Consider the following 14,173-nt stretch of genomic DNA (forward strand, 5'->3'; position numbering starts at 1 on the left):
AGAGATTGGCAGGCATTATAAAAGACTGTACCATAATGCCCTCAAAAGGGGGTCTTTTGATCAGTTTATTTTCTCATTCATTTCCATAGTTATGATACAAACATTCTGCTGAAATAAACTGTTCAGGATTTTTACTAGACATACATTGTTTGTTCAAACAACCAATGACCAAAGGTATACACCGCCATTTGTCATCTAGTTCTATACTTCACAAGGGGAAGTTGTCAACTGTTCACGGAGTTATAACTATTATACAACGAAAGAAATTAAGAAGACCTGTAAAGATTAACTGTAGGTCTCAGCCTCTGCTAATATGGAAGAAACATTTAAACATCCAGCATGCTCAGTTTTCAATAATTTTGATTTCGATCTTTGTGCAAATGAAATTGCATCTCTGAGCAAAACAAACACACATACATGTGGGACCTTCCCCACAATCAGAAGGTCGAAGGTTGGAGCCCTGTCAGAATTGGGTTTTGTTACTGAAGAGAGACTGGTTGGTGAGCCACCAGCTAGTTAAATAATGGTTGCAGATTGCCTACCTGCCTGGTGCATGGCGTTAAAAAATAGGAATCAAGAAGTAATGCTGTTCAATGTATGTAGGTGTCTCATAAGCCAATATGGCTTGCCCTTTCAGTAAGGGTGACACTATAATAAACAAACACTTTACTTTTTACACAATGTATGAAGTTGTAACATCTTAAATAATTAAATTCATAACCAAAAATGTTTCAAAATGACTTCATTATTAGATAGGAAGTTAAGCATCACATCATGTCATATGGCAACTTTCCAGCATTTGACTATGGAGGAAAACCCAAGATTCCTCTCCTGGCATTATTTCATTATGGGCGGCCACCTGGGTAGAACCACCGTCCTTCCATAATCCAGCTGGATGACGTCCTCACATAAAAGAATTCTATGCCCCATGTGAGGCTCAAACCATATAGGTGAGGGGCAAGTGATTTGAACTAAGCAATCTTAACCACTCGGCTACAGAGGCCCTAATGGAAAATATAACTGCTTTTGTAGCGATGTGTTTCCCTGCAAGACGTGCTATTAACAGAGGTCATACTGTATTTCTCTCTTTTTCGGAGAAATTATCTAACCTCTGCAAAACAAACCCACAGAGAAGCAATGTAAACATAGATTTATTGGAAAAGCTGAATATCACTGTATAATTTTGTCATCTTTCCTATATCGGACATTGACCAGGGTGCATCTAGGGTCAGTGAAATAGGACACCCTCCCATCAATATTTCATTTTCAAATTTCATGCATTGTGACCATCGGAAGACTTCACGCTAAAGCATTCTCATATTTCCTCTTTAATATCCGATACCAATAATTATAAAAGCACAACCACACTCCCCATCTTGTAGCAACCATATATCATATGGCAAACTTAAATGAATAACACGTTCCAATTTGACTTTATTTTTTCTATAATTTTCAAATTAAAAACTTTAAAAATACGGAAAACTTGCATTTACATGATGTGAATCAACTTCTGCTGTGTCAGACACTCAGGTCATGGGTTTGAGTCCAGCTGGGGCCACAAATACATTGCCACATAGTAACACCACCACTTTTTAATTCCAGGAAGCATAAAAAGGTGGTTTACAAGCTCAAAGATTCAAATCTGTATACAGAGTCAAAATACTGCACTTAGTGTGACCTGAGTATTCTTGGATTTTGAACCAGTAAAATCTTGTTCTCCACAAGTAACTGACAACTCCTGCAAATGAGTTAGAGATGGAGTCGTCAAGCAACTTCAGATACAGTTTCTTCTGACAAATCTCTTCACTTAAAGACATTGCATTTAAAAAATAAAGTAAAGAAATTATCCAGAAGACACTGTAAGGGCCTGCTATATCTTCTTTTGCCAAATCAGAAATTCAATATGATATTATATGGACAAGACAAGGAAATATCAGTAACTTGCTATAACCTTGTTTAGTTTTAAGCAACACCAACACAATTTAGGCTGTGGTGACATTCCAGTATGACCCAAGATGCCTCTCCTGACATTACATCAGGTACAAGCCAGCACCTGGGTATGACCATCAACCTTCTATAAATTAGCTGGATAGCTTCCTCACATGATGACCAGAGCAAGGCTTGAACCAGAGGTTAACAGCCGGTGATTTTGGATCAATGACTTCCATTTTGCCTAAGAGGCTCCTCAATTACTTGCAGACAAATACAGGAAAAGAATCCATAGTTTCAGATCATTTTTATGTGTTTCTGATTAAAAATAAAATCTTCTTTGAGACATAATATTTTTATGGTGCCATAGTTTCTCATCTGAGGTGATCATTTTATGTCTAAAGAAGAAAAAAATGCAATGACAAAATGATAAAACTGCCAAAAAAATAATACATGCTAGGCGACAAAGAATATAAAACTGCAGGTACTGGTAATTAATAATTTAGTGTAACCCTCTTTATCCTGTTAAACGAGCTGTTTTCAATAAACTCAGTAATAGCTGAAATAATTGGTGAAATTATCTCTTTTTTTCCTTTCCGTTTATTTTCTGTAATCCATTTGATATCTTCAGATTTTAGGTTTTAAGTCTTTGTGTGGGAAAACCATAAATCTCTGTAATGTATGCCTAAATTAAAACGTTAAAAAGTTCTAAAGCAATATTACTTTTTTCATAAGGACATAGTGAAAAGAAAACATTTTGGTTGTTTAACTGATAAAATTTGCCAATTTTCTATCTATCTTCAAATAAAGCCATTTAAAAGTTTCAAACAAAGTGATATGACAGAGATAATGACTGGTTTCTGCTAAAGACAGTTATGAAATCCAGACTGAGCATATTAGATTTTTTTTTATAATTACAGAAGGCTGAGTAATTAAACTCTTGTGAAATTTTTAACTGCTGCTAAACGACCTTACTTTTCCAGCATCATTTGCAATATAGCACGGATGAATAGGTACTTAAGGTATAGGTCCATGTTTCGGAGAAAAAAGTTTGAACGTCATCAAATCATAGAAAGAAAGCATTGTTTTACATGAAAATTTAATAGCATATAAAACATTTATATTATTCTACAAAACCATTGTCAATTTACTGATATATTATTAAATTCCGGAAAGGGACTGCATGAAGGGGCCACACTTCTGGACAGTTCAGCGCCTTTAAAAACTCACCATTTTTTAAAAGCTGTTACATGTCTTCGTTTTGATGCATTTGCAACATCGTGCGAGTGTTTAAACTTTACATAACCAGGTAAACATCATTTTTGACAATTGTTTACATTTATTTCTTTACAAATGGCATTCTTATTTAAAGGCGGACAACCCATTAAGAATATTTTAAGTATCCAACTCTGTGGGACAGAACAGTAAAACATGTATTGGACAGATAAGTTGTGTGTCGAGATGCTGTTCATTCGTTAAAAAGTCTGTTGTTTTTAATATACTGCTAAACCTTAACCAAGGCAAAAATAAAGCTTTATATAAACGCTTTTCAATTTTGAATGGAATAATGAGCAAAAACAACTTATTCTTACATGTTTCCATAATATAAAATGTGTCAGTAACTAAGTTTCAAAGTCTTCTTGAAATATAACAATTATATCTAACAAGAGCTGTCGGAGGACAGCAACGCTCGACTATTCAACAGCCTTGTCAACTGAATGAATACAAAAGTCGAAAAGGGGCATAATTTTGTAAAAAAGGGTTATGGAACCTTCACAGTGCTTATCAGCTCATAAAGTGAACAAGTGCGTGAAGTTTCAATCCTTTCCCATAAGTGGATAATGAAATACCAGCTTACATACAAAAACTTAACCAAAAACTGCTAAGTCTAAAAAGGGGCATAATTTTGAAAAAATTGCAAAGTAGAGTTATGGACCTATACAGTGCATGTCAGATCATGACAGTGAACAAGTGTGTGAAGTTTCAATCCATTCCCATTAGTGTGTACTGAGATACCAGCTTACATACAAAACCTTAACCAACAATTTCTAAGTCGAAAAGGGGGCATAATTTCATTAAAAAGCAAAACAGAGTTATGGAACCTGTGTAATGTAGGTCAGTTTATCACAGTGAATAAATGTGTGAAGTTTCAATCCATTCCCACAAGTCGTTACTGAGATACCAGCTTACATACAAAACCTTAACCAAGAATTTCTAAGTCGAAAAGGGGACATAATTTTGTAAAAAAGCAAAATAGAGTTATGGAACCTGTGCAATGTAGGTCAGTTTATCACAGTGAATAAGTGTGTGATGTTTCAATCCATTCCTACAAGTGGTTACTGAGATACCAGCTTACATACAAAACCTTAACCAAGAATTTCTAAGTCGAAAAAGGGGCATAATTTTGTAAAAAAGCAACATAGAGTTATGGAACCTTTGCAATGTAGGTCAGTTTATCACAGTGAATAAGTGTGTGAAGTTTCAATCCATTCCCACAAGTGGTTACTGAGATACCAGCTTACATACAAAACCTTAACCAAAAATTTGTAAGTCAAACAAGGGGCATAATTTTGTAAAAAAGCAAAATAGAGTTATGGGACCTGTGCAGTGTAAGTCAGTTTATCACAGTGAATAAGTGTGTGAAGTTTCAATCCATTCCCACATGTGGTTGCTGAGATACCAGCTTACATACAAAACTTAACCAAATCGGGACGCGGACGCGGACGCGGACGCGGACGCCGACGCGGACGCCGACGCATGGGCGAGTCCAATAGCTCTACTATTCTATGAATAGTCGAGCTAAAAATGTTTCTTTTTTTTTTATTGTTGTCATATGATCTGAAGGTCAGTACCTTTATTGTGAATAATTATTTCATCAGTATCACACCTTTCACTTTTCTTCTATTAAGATGGACCTGACCTTTAAGAATTAACTACCCTGACAATATTATTTAGCTTTCCTAAGCACTTTATTAACAAGAGACACATCTGCCAAGTTAAGAAAATATTTACAGGATTGATTGTATAGGGAATAGATGTTATGTAAATGACACATCTGCTTTGGGTATGTAAAAAATTACTAATTGATTTACAAAATATTTGTCTGGGTAAGTTTCCAAGATACCTTCACTAATTACAACATCTATAACTCAATACTGCCATTTAACATAATTTAGCACCAAACTGTCAATTAAGTGCAAGAAGTGGTAATTGCATATTATACATCAGACTTTTTGAACTGAGGTAATGAAATAGCGATCAAAGTTAAATATACATCATGTTATTATGTTGAGGCCCATACGGAAGATTGCTTCGGCAAGTATGCTGCCTTGTTAAATAAAGTCTTTATTATTATTATTATTATTATACACTGTGCATTTACTATTATGCAGTTGACATTATGTTAAGGTACTGGACCTCTATTGCCAATGGTCAATATCCATTCATATACTTATTAGCCAAATGAGATTTTGGGTTTCAGGCTGATACAGAAAGCCGTCTGCTGGTCTGAGCTAAATTAACAACTGATGATGAAAAAGCATTTAAAAGAACAGGTAGATGCATGGAAATGATGCTTTTCAATAATGGGTCTGGAATTCTTTCAAACCATGTATAAATGACTTTCACAAGTCATACTCGTTTCAAATTCTGATTTAGGTGATAGAAATGAAACTTATTTTTAACTTACAGCAATTTTTTTACTGTAAAACCGATTCTGAATAGAAAATGCAGATAAGCCTGGCTCTAAATTGCTGTCATTCTCATGTGCATTTCAATGCCATTCCTGAAATTTTACTTACATTATGTCTATATTAAAACTTATTTTTGACATCATTTATTTTTGTATTATCATAATGTCATTAAACCTTTTATGCATGTGTTCATTACAAAATTATTTGACTTAGAGGAAAGGTCTTAAAATTTCCATTCATAACATAATTTTCTGCTTGAGATTCCAGATTCTGAGGATAACTGGCCATAATGTTGATAGTTCATCCAAAGGCTAAAAGTATTTCAATTTTTAATGAAGATGCCAGTCTACGACTGAATGTTTGGGCTTTTCACTTTCTCTATTCCAAAAAGATCTTATTTGTATTTCTAAATCTCAGACAGGTATTGAATTTTAAAATTTTGTATGTATAAGAAGAGACATTTCAAACACTTTTAAACACTCCAAAAAAAACTTTACATTAGAAAATAAAAACATTGCTAACCACGTCTTTACCCTTATTTTGGATTATTACGAAGTTTGTATATTGAATTTATTGTTTGCACAAAACTGCACTTCAACAATACATCCTTAAATATACTGGGGTTTCCTAACAAATTACTAAAACATGCTTGAATTAAGTAAATATTTCATAATATTTAGATAAATAAATCCCATAAAGACCCAGTCTTTGATGATAACCCTGGCTCTATACTCAGGCATGTGAACGCATTTTCTTATGACATGTGAAATACAAGGTGTAACCTCTCTCAATATCTATTGTTTGTTAAGCATCATACAAAACTGACATTTGCTTTTTAAACAAGAAAAATTATACAAAAGTACTTTCTTTTTTTTTTACAGTGAAGGCATGTCAAACAAAAATTCTCTACAAGGATGTTCTTCATTTCTACCTACAAATCACAGAAAATCAAAAACACGAAGAGGGTCATGATTGCCATAGGTCATTCGCCTGAGTTTCACAACTAAGTTTGGAAATTCTGGCAACTCACAGCTATGTCATATAACATGAACAACAAATCTGGCCACTTAAGACGGGTGGTTGTTTTAGACAGGTTGAAATTAGAGCAGAACAGCACTTTGGGAAGTTAACTGGCTGGCAAGCGGCTACTTAATACAGGTGTTTAACTGTAGTCACCTAGCTTTTATAAAAAAAAAATCCAGTTTGACATTTGACCTAAGTTTCATGAACACAAACATTCTAACAAGGTTACAAGTATGATGTAGAAAATGTAAGTTCTGCATTATTATAAGGCTTTTCTAGGTTCTGATCCCTACATGGACCAGCTTCAACATGACATTGATTTCATGAAGAACAACATACTAAGCAAGTTTCATCAAGCCAAGAAGATAATGTTGCCTCTGACTTAACTGCTGTTCTCTTTTGAGGACCACTTCCCATGGATTCTGTCATGTACTGCAAAGACGATCAGGTGCTGATCAGGTAGCAATATATATGAACTTTGGGAAAAAAACTGAAATTTTTACTTTGGCTTCTTGTTTCACTTAAATTTTTAATTCAATTTGCTTCTCCTGAAAAGTTTATTTTCCTCAGTCCACCACCTTAAATTGACAAAATCAATATATGCAGAAAACAGTTTTCAGGTACAAACTAGAATAGTTCAATAGGATTCCTTTTCAACAAATATTGCCAACCAAATTGCAGTTGGTTCCTAGCAACAAAACAGATATGATAAAATTAAATTTAATGTGTTGCTGAATTTTGCAAAGCTGAAACAAGTTGATTTGTTTGTTTGTTTTTGGGATTAACACCGTTTTTCAATAGTATTTCAGTCATGTAATGGCGGGCAGTTAACCTAACCAGTGTTCCTGGATTCTGTACCAGTACAAACCTGTCCTCCGCAAGTAACTGCCAACTTCCCCACATGAATCCGATGTGGAGGACTAATGATTTCAGACACAATGTCTTTGTAGCACATGCACTTAAATGTATGCAGTCAGTAAAGTTTACAAATACTAGGTCCTAAAATTTTCTTACAATGAAAACTGAAATTCTATATATCCTTTTTTAAAAATAAATTCATAAATCATAAAGTGTCAAGACACGGCTCAACTTGACTGCATAATCTTTTAAAAAAATTCAGTACAGGTAGTTATAACAGTTTAATAGATTATGCATGAAAAAATGTTTTTGGTAATTAAAGTATATTTTTATTTCTTTCCATGAAAAGAATGATTGAGGATAAATTGCATCAAAAACATAATAATTATGACAGAGCGGCACCGCATCGGAAGGTATAATATGATTTTAATGCGCAAAACTTTGCATATAGTTTCCATCGTAAATTTTTTAGATAAGATTTATAAAGTATTTAGCATATCACTTTCTGTACACCTGTATAATACATTCAAACACTCGTATATTATGCAATATGACAGTTGCGAGACTATTGAAACTATCGACTTATCAGACGAGTGTTTAAACACTGCTTTCTTTGTACAATTTATAAAACATTTCTTGACTCCTAAGCTATTGCCTTGGCTAAGCAACAATCGATTTAACAGATCTGAATTCCAATCATGACATAAGCTGGAAATTTATCATGGGAAGGAAACCTATTAGTTATTCTGCACGGTGAAATGAAAAAGATATCTATTCAAGTGGTCCGTCCGTCTATGTTTAATTCTCGACGGGTTTGGTCAAAACCTGAAATTTATTATATAAATATCTCAGCTACCCAGCTATAAGATAGATAAGTTCGGTTATATTTGTTTGATTTATTTTTTATAGCGCTCTTCATTTTTTTTTTTAAATTATAAATTGTTATCAAGACTGGAAATTATATAGAATTAACTTTAAACTATCCATAAATTTTTAAAACTGTCAAAATAATCACTTAAAAGTCATTAGATCTTCAGTTAGTTTATTAAAATTGCTAGTAACATAATAGTAATATTACTTGGTCTTCTTAAATACAGCAGACATCAAAAGATTATAAATACAACACTGTTTACAAAAATAAACAAATAACACTTTGCAACCCCTCTCTATATCAAGCACACTCTAGGCAACATTTTATATGTATATGTTCATTGGATTGTTTTACATGGAAATATGTGCTGTGTTTTATATAAACATAGGAGCATATATATCAGCTATTCTGGAGCACTGTATGTTATGTTTATCATGACTATGTGTTGTTATGTTTATCATGAGAATTTGAGTTATGATTCAAACGAACAGTTATGTTTATCATAAATATGACTGAGTGGTATGTTTATCTAAACCACAAGTGTTATGTTTATCATGATAAGTTGCTATACTTATCATCATCATGTGTTTTGTTGCGTTTAACATAAGCTAACCTGTTATGATTATCATGCAAACTATAATTTCATGAACAGTCTTAAACATGATTATGCCAGTTTTACATATATGAGCAAATGTACTTGAAAAATATGAGTATATCTGTTACCTTTCTCATTAGCATATCAGTTATATTTTATATGAGCATATCAGATATATGTAACAATAGCATATCAGTTCATATCAGCTATGTTTATCATGAGCATATCAGTTATGTTTAACCTGAGCATATCAGTTATGTTTAACCTGAGCATATCAGTTATGTAGAACATGAGCATATCAGATATGTTTAACATGAGCATATATCAGTTATGTTTAATATGAGCATACCATTTATTTTTAACATGAGCGTATCAGTTATGTTTAACATGAGCATATCAGTTATTATCATTTATGTTTAACATGAGTCTGCAAGACAAATTTTAAAGTTTCAATTCATTTATCTGATTCTACTTTGTCTTTGTACGTGAAACAGCAGATCAAATATATGGCAGCACTGTTTTTTGGTCCCTGTAAGTCTGTGCCATGATGTCACTGTTAACATGTATTGTGAAATATAAATATGATTTGTCATGTTAGATCCAGATTCTCTAATGGTGTTAATTTTATTTCCCTGAGATACATCTTATCTCTACTCATATGCTTTACTTTTACTTACTTATTTTGTGCTATAAAATCTAGAAAATCAGTTCAAATTTGATAAATTATTATATAATGAAATTTCAAGTACCAGTCACTCTCAATGCATGTTAAACTAATGTGTATATTTTTTATAAGTCAAACATTTTGTACATAATAACATCTCTGTCAAAAGGGAGATAAGTCAAATTGAGATTTTATCAATTCCTATACATAATTAACACTTCAGACAATTGCCTATATAACCAGTTAAAGAGGTTATTTTATCTAATTTATAGGCAATATTTCCTACTTTATAGCTCTTTAATAATGATAATATGAGCCGTGCCATGGGAAAACTAACATAGTGGCTTTGCAACCAGCATGGATCCAGACCAGCCTGCACATCCGCGCAGTCTGGTCAGGATCCATGCTGTTCGCTTTCAAAGCCTATTACAATTACAGAAACGGTTTGTGAACAGCATGGATCCTGACCAGACTGCGTGGATGTGCAGGCTGGTCTGGATCCATGCTGGTCACAAAGCCACTATGTTGGTTTTCTCATGGCGCGGCTCATATAAAAGCTTCCATCTCTACAAGACTTTAATGAGATTACACTAACAAACCTAATATCTTTACCCACACACATCAATTGTATCAATGAATTAAAAGACCAATTAATTTTATGCTCAGAAATACTAGTGAAGAACTATTATTATATGTCAATTAATTATTTTTCAAAGAAACAAACCAATAAATACAAGTAGGTAATAACCTACTATGTTCATATTTACCATAATCTTGGGTCTATATCTTTAATTCTACGTATAAACACAATATAATTGAGTCACCATCTCAGACTCTACTTAAAAATACAATATAATTTTGTTAAATTAAATGGAACCTGGCTCTGTGAAGTAAGCTGATGCTGAAGACTAGTGTGGAGTTTTAAAAAACAGTTGGTCCTGAAATTTCTGAGAAACCTGCTTACATGCAAAATCTTTGTGATGCAGATGCTGATAAACAGTTAACAACAAAAGATACACAATTTTTCAAATTGTCCAACTAAAAGACTTTCACAATCTGAGCTTTCACGCTAAAAGTCAAAAGTGCTTTTATGTATAATAAAACTTCTTAACAGTCGTGAATATAGACAACGTAAAACATGTTAAAATTACACCCTCCTCTCATACCACAAGTTGAAATTTGTGTATTTTTTCAGGGTTTAAAGTCACAACTTTTTGCCATCTAGTTACTTTCCAGCTTGGATATTTAGGTGGAGGCAAACCCCAATTGCTCAAATGGATACTATCTCAGTCATGAAGAAGGAGCTGGTTAGAACATTAAATTCTACATTCCAAGTGAGGTCTGAAACCCACAACAGCCAGGGACAAGTGATTTCACCACTGAGTCACAGAGGTCTTACATTTTACTTCTGATTTCCAGGAGATGGTTATACAGCTTGTATGATACACAAACCCTTCTTCTTTTTACTTCTATTACATTATACAAAGGTAAGATATACAGCTTTGATGAATAAAAAAATGACTAGTTTTCATAAGTCTGCATATTTCTCCCAGAAGCTGATGTTTTCAATCTCAAGGCCTTTAAAAGACACTCCTATTGCTTAAGTTTACCGTCTTACAATGTGAGGTAAATCTGATCTCAAATATTTTCTTAAAAATTTGGCCACAATCCTTTACATGTTAAAGTTGAAAATTTACAGACAAAATTATACATGACTAAGATTAGCTGTTAAGCAAAACATTTCAAAACCTGAAAATCCAGAAAAAAACGTCTGAAGGTCATTAGATTTAAAAATAAATATGAGCCGCGCCATGAGAAAACCAACATAGTGGCTTGCGACCAGCATGGATCCAGACCAGCCTGCACATCCCGCAGTCTGGTCAGGATCCATGCTGTTCGCTTGCGAAGCCTATTACAATTAGAACAAGAGGACCATGATGGTCCTGAATCGCTCACCTATCCCCACAAGAGCCAGTGTTGAACTGAGTATGACGTCGTTATTTCTATTATTTGACATAGTGACCTAGTTTTTGAGCACATGTGACCTAGATATCATCAAGATAAAAAATTCTGACCAATTTTCATAAAGATCCATTGAAAAATATGGCCTCTAGAGAGGTCACAAGCTTTTTCTATTATTTGACCTAATGACCTAGTTTTTGAAGGCACGTGACCCACTTTTAAACTTGACCTAGATATCATCAAGGTGAACATTCTCACCAATTTTCAAGAAGATCTCATGAAAAATATGCCCTCTAGAGAGGTCACAAGGTTTTTCTATTTTTCGACCTACTGACCTAGTTTTTGACCGCACATGACCCAGTTACGAACCTGACCTAGATATCATCAAGCTGAATATTCTCACCAGTTTTCATGAAGATCCATTGAGAAATATGGCCTCTAGAGAGGTCACAAGGTTTTTCTATTTTTAGACTACTGACCTAGTTTTTGACCCCACGTGACCCAGTTTCGAACCTGACCTAGATATCATCAAGGTGAACATTCTGACCAATATTCATGAAGATCTCATGAAAAATATGGCCTCTAGAGAGGTCACAAGGTTTTTCTATTTTTAGATCTACTGACCTAGTTTTTAACCCACGTGACCCAGTTTCGAACTTGATCTAGATATCATCAAGGTAAACATTCTGACCAATTTTCCTGAAGATCCATTGAAAAATATGGCCTCTAGAGAGGTCACAAGGTTTTTCTATTTTTAGACCTACTGACCTAGTTTTTGACCGCATGTGACCCAGTTTCGAACTTGACTAGATATCATCAAGGTGAACATTCTGACCAATTTTCATGAAGATCCATTGAGAAATATGGCCTCTAGAGAGGTCACAAGGTTTTTCTATTTTTAGACCTACTGACCTAGTTTTTGATCCAACATGACCAGTATTGAACTTGACCTAGATATCATTAAGGTGAACATTCTGACCAACATTCATGAAGATCTCATGAAAAATATGGCCTCTAGAGAGGTCACAAGGTTTTTCTATTTTTAGATCTACTGACCTAGTTTTTACCCCCACGTGACCCAGTTTCGAACTTGACCTAGATATCATCAAGGTGAACATTCTGACCAATTTTCATTAAGATCCATTGAGAAATATGGCCTCTAGAGAGGTCAAAAGGCTTTTCTATTTTTAGACCTAATGACCTAGTTTTTGACCCCACCTGACCCAGTTTCGAACTTGACCTAGATATCATCAAGGTGAACATTCTAAACAATATTCATGAAGATCTCATGAAAAATATGGCCTCTAGAGAGGTCACAAGGTTTTTCTATTTTTAGACCTACTGACCTAGTTTTTGACCCCACGTGACCCAGTTTCGAACTTGACCTAGATATCATCAAGGTGAACATTCTGACCAATTTTCATGAAGATCTTGTGAAATATATGGCCTCTAGAGAGGTCACAAGGTTTTTCTATTTTTAGACCTACTGACCTAGTTTTTGACGGCACGTGACCCAGTTTCGAACTTGACCTAGATATCATCAAGGTGAACATTCTGACCAACTTTCATAAAGATCCCATGAAAAATGTGACCTCTAGAGTGGTCACAAGCAAAAGTTTACGGACGCACGCACGCACGCACGCACGCACGCACGGACGGACGGACGGACGGACGACGGACGACGGACGCCGCGCGATCACAAAAGCTCACCTTGTCACTTTGTGACAGGTGAGCTAAAAAGTGTTAGTGAACAGCATGGATCCTGACCAGACTGCGCGGATGCGCAGGCTGGTCTGGATCCATGCTGGTCGCAAAGCCACTATGTTGGTTTTCTCATGGCGCTGCTCATATTACAAAATCCTAAAAATTCTGAAACTACAGATCTTTAACACAACAGACCCCATGAACATGGTCAGTTTCCAGAAAGTTCTTTCAGTGTTTGTTAGTTTCGAAGTCACACAAATAGCTACAGACACATGCTAACTTTCCAGCTGGTAGTGAAAGACCAAAAACCTACAGGCATGAGCATGGACCTGTGAAGATCCACAGCCCTAATGCAAGCCAGCTGCATGAATTCCACCCATGAATAAATTCCGCCAAGAGAGTACTCTACCAAATATATGAGCCGCGCCATGAGAAAACCAACATAGTGGGTTTGCGACCAGCATGGATCCAGACCAGCCTGCGCATCCGCGCAGTCTGGTCAGGATCCATGCTGTTCGCTAACAGTTTCTCCAATTCCAATAGGCTTTAAAAGCGAACAGCATGGATCCTGACCAGACTGCACGGATGCGCAGGCTGGTCTGAATCCATGCTGGTCGCAAACCCACTATGTTGGTTTTCTCATGGCACGGCTCATATGGTTTATCATTCTAATAACATGAGCAGTAGATCCCAACAGATATACATAATCACCACCAGTCAAAAATGTATCATGTTAACAATTCTCAGGCATTTTTATCTCTGCCTGGATCGTTTGTAATTTAACCTTTAGCCTGCTGACAGTAACTGATTCTGCCTCTGCGACCAGTGCAGACCAAGATGAGCCTGCACATCCTTTGAATAATAAATAGTTTTGC

General features: G+C 35.0%; 1 protein-coding gene across 1 annotated transcript in view; it reads right to left on the reverse strand.

Annotated features, from left to right (window-relative positions):
• LOC123563140 (U3 small nucleolar RNA-associated protein 6 homolog) overlaps nt 1-14,173 on the reverse strand; it is a 127,644-nt gene that overhangs the window by 92,048 nt on the left and 21,423 nt on the right. The window lies entirely within an intron of this gene.

The sequence above is a fragment of the Mercenaria mercenaria genome, chromosome 2 (genome assembly GCF_021730395.1).
Source record: "Mercenaria mercenaria strain notata chromosome 2, MADL_Memer_1, whole genome shotgun sequence".
NCBI lineage: Eukaryota > Metazoa > Mollusca > Bivalvia > Venerida > Veneridae > Mercenaria > Mercenaria mercenaria.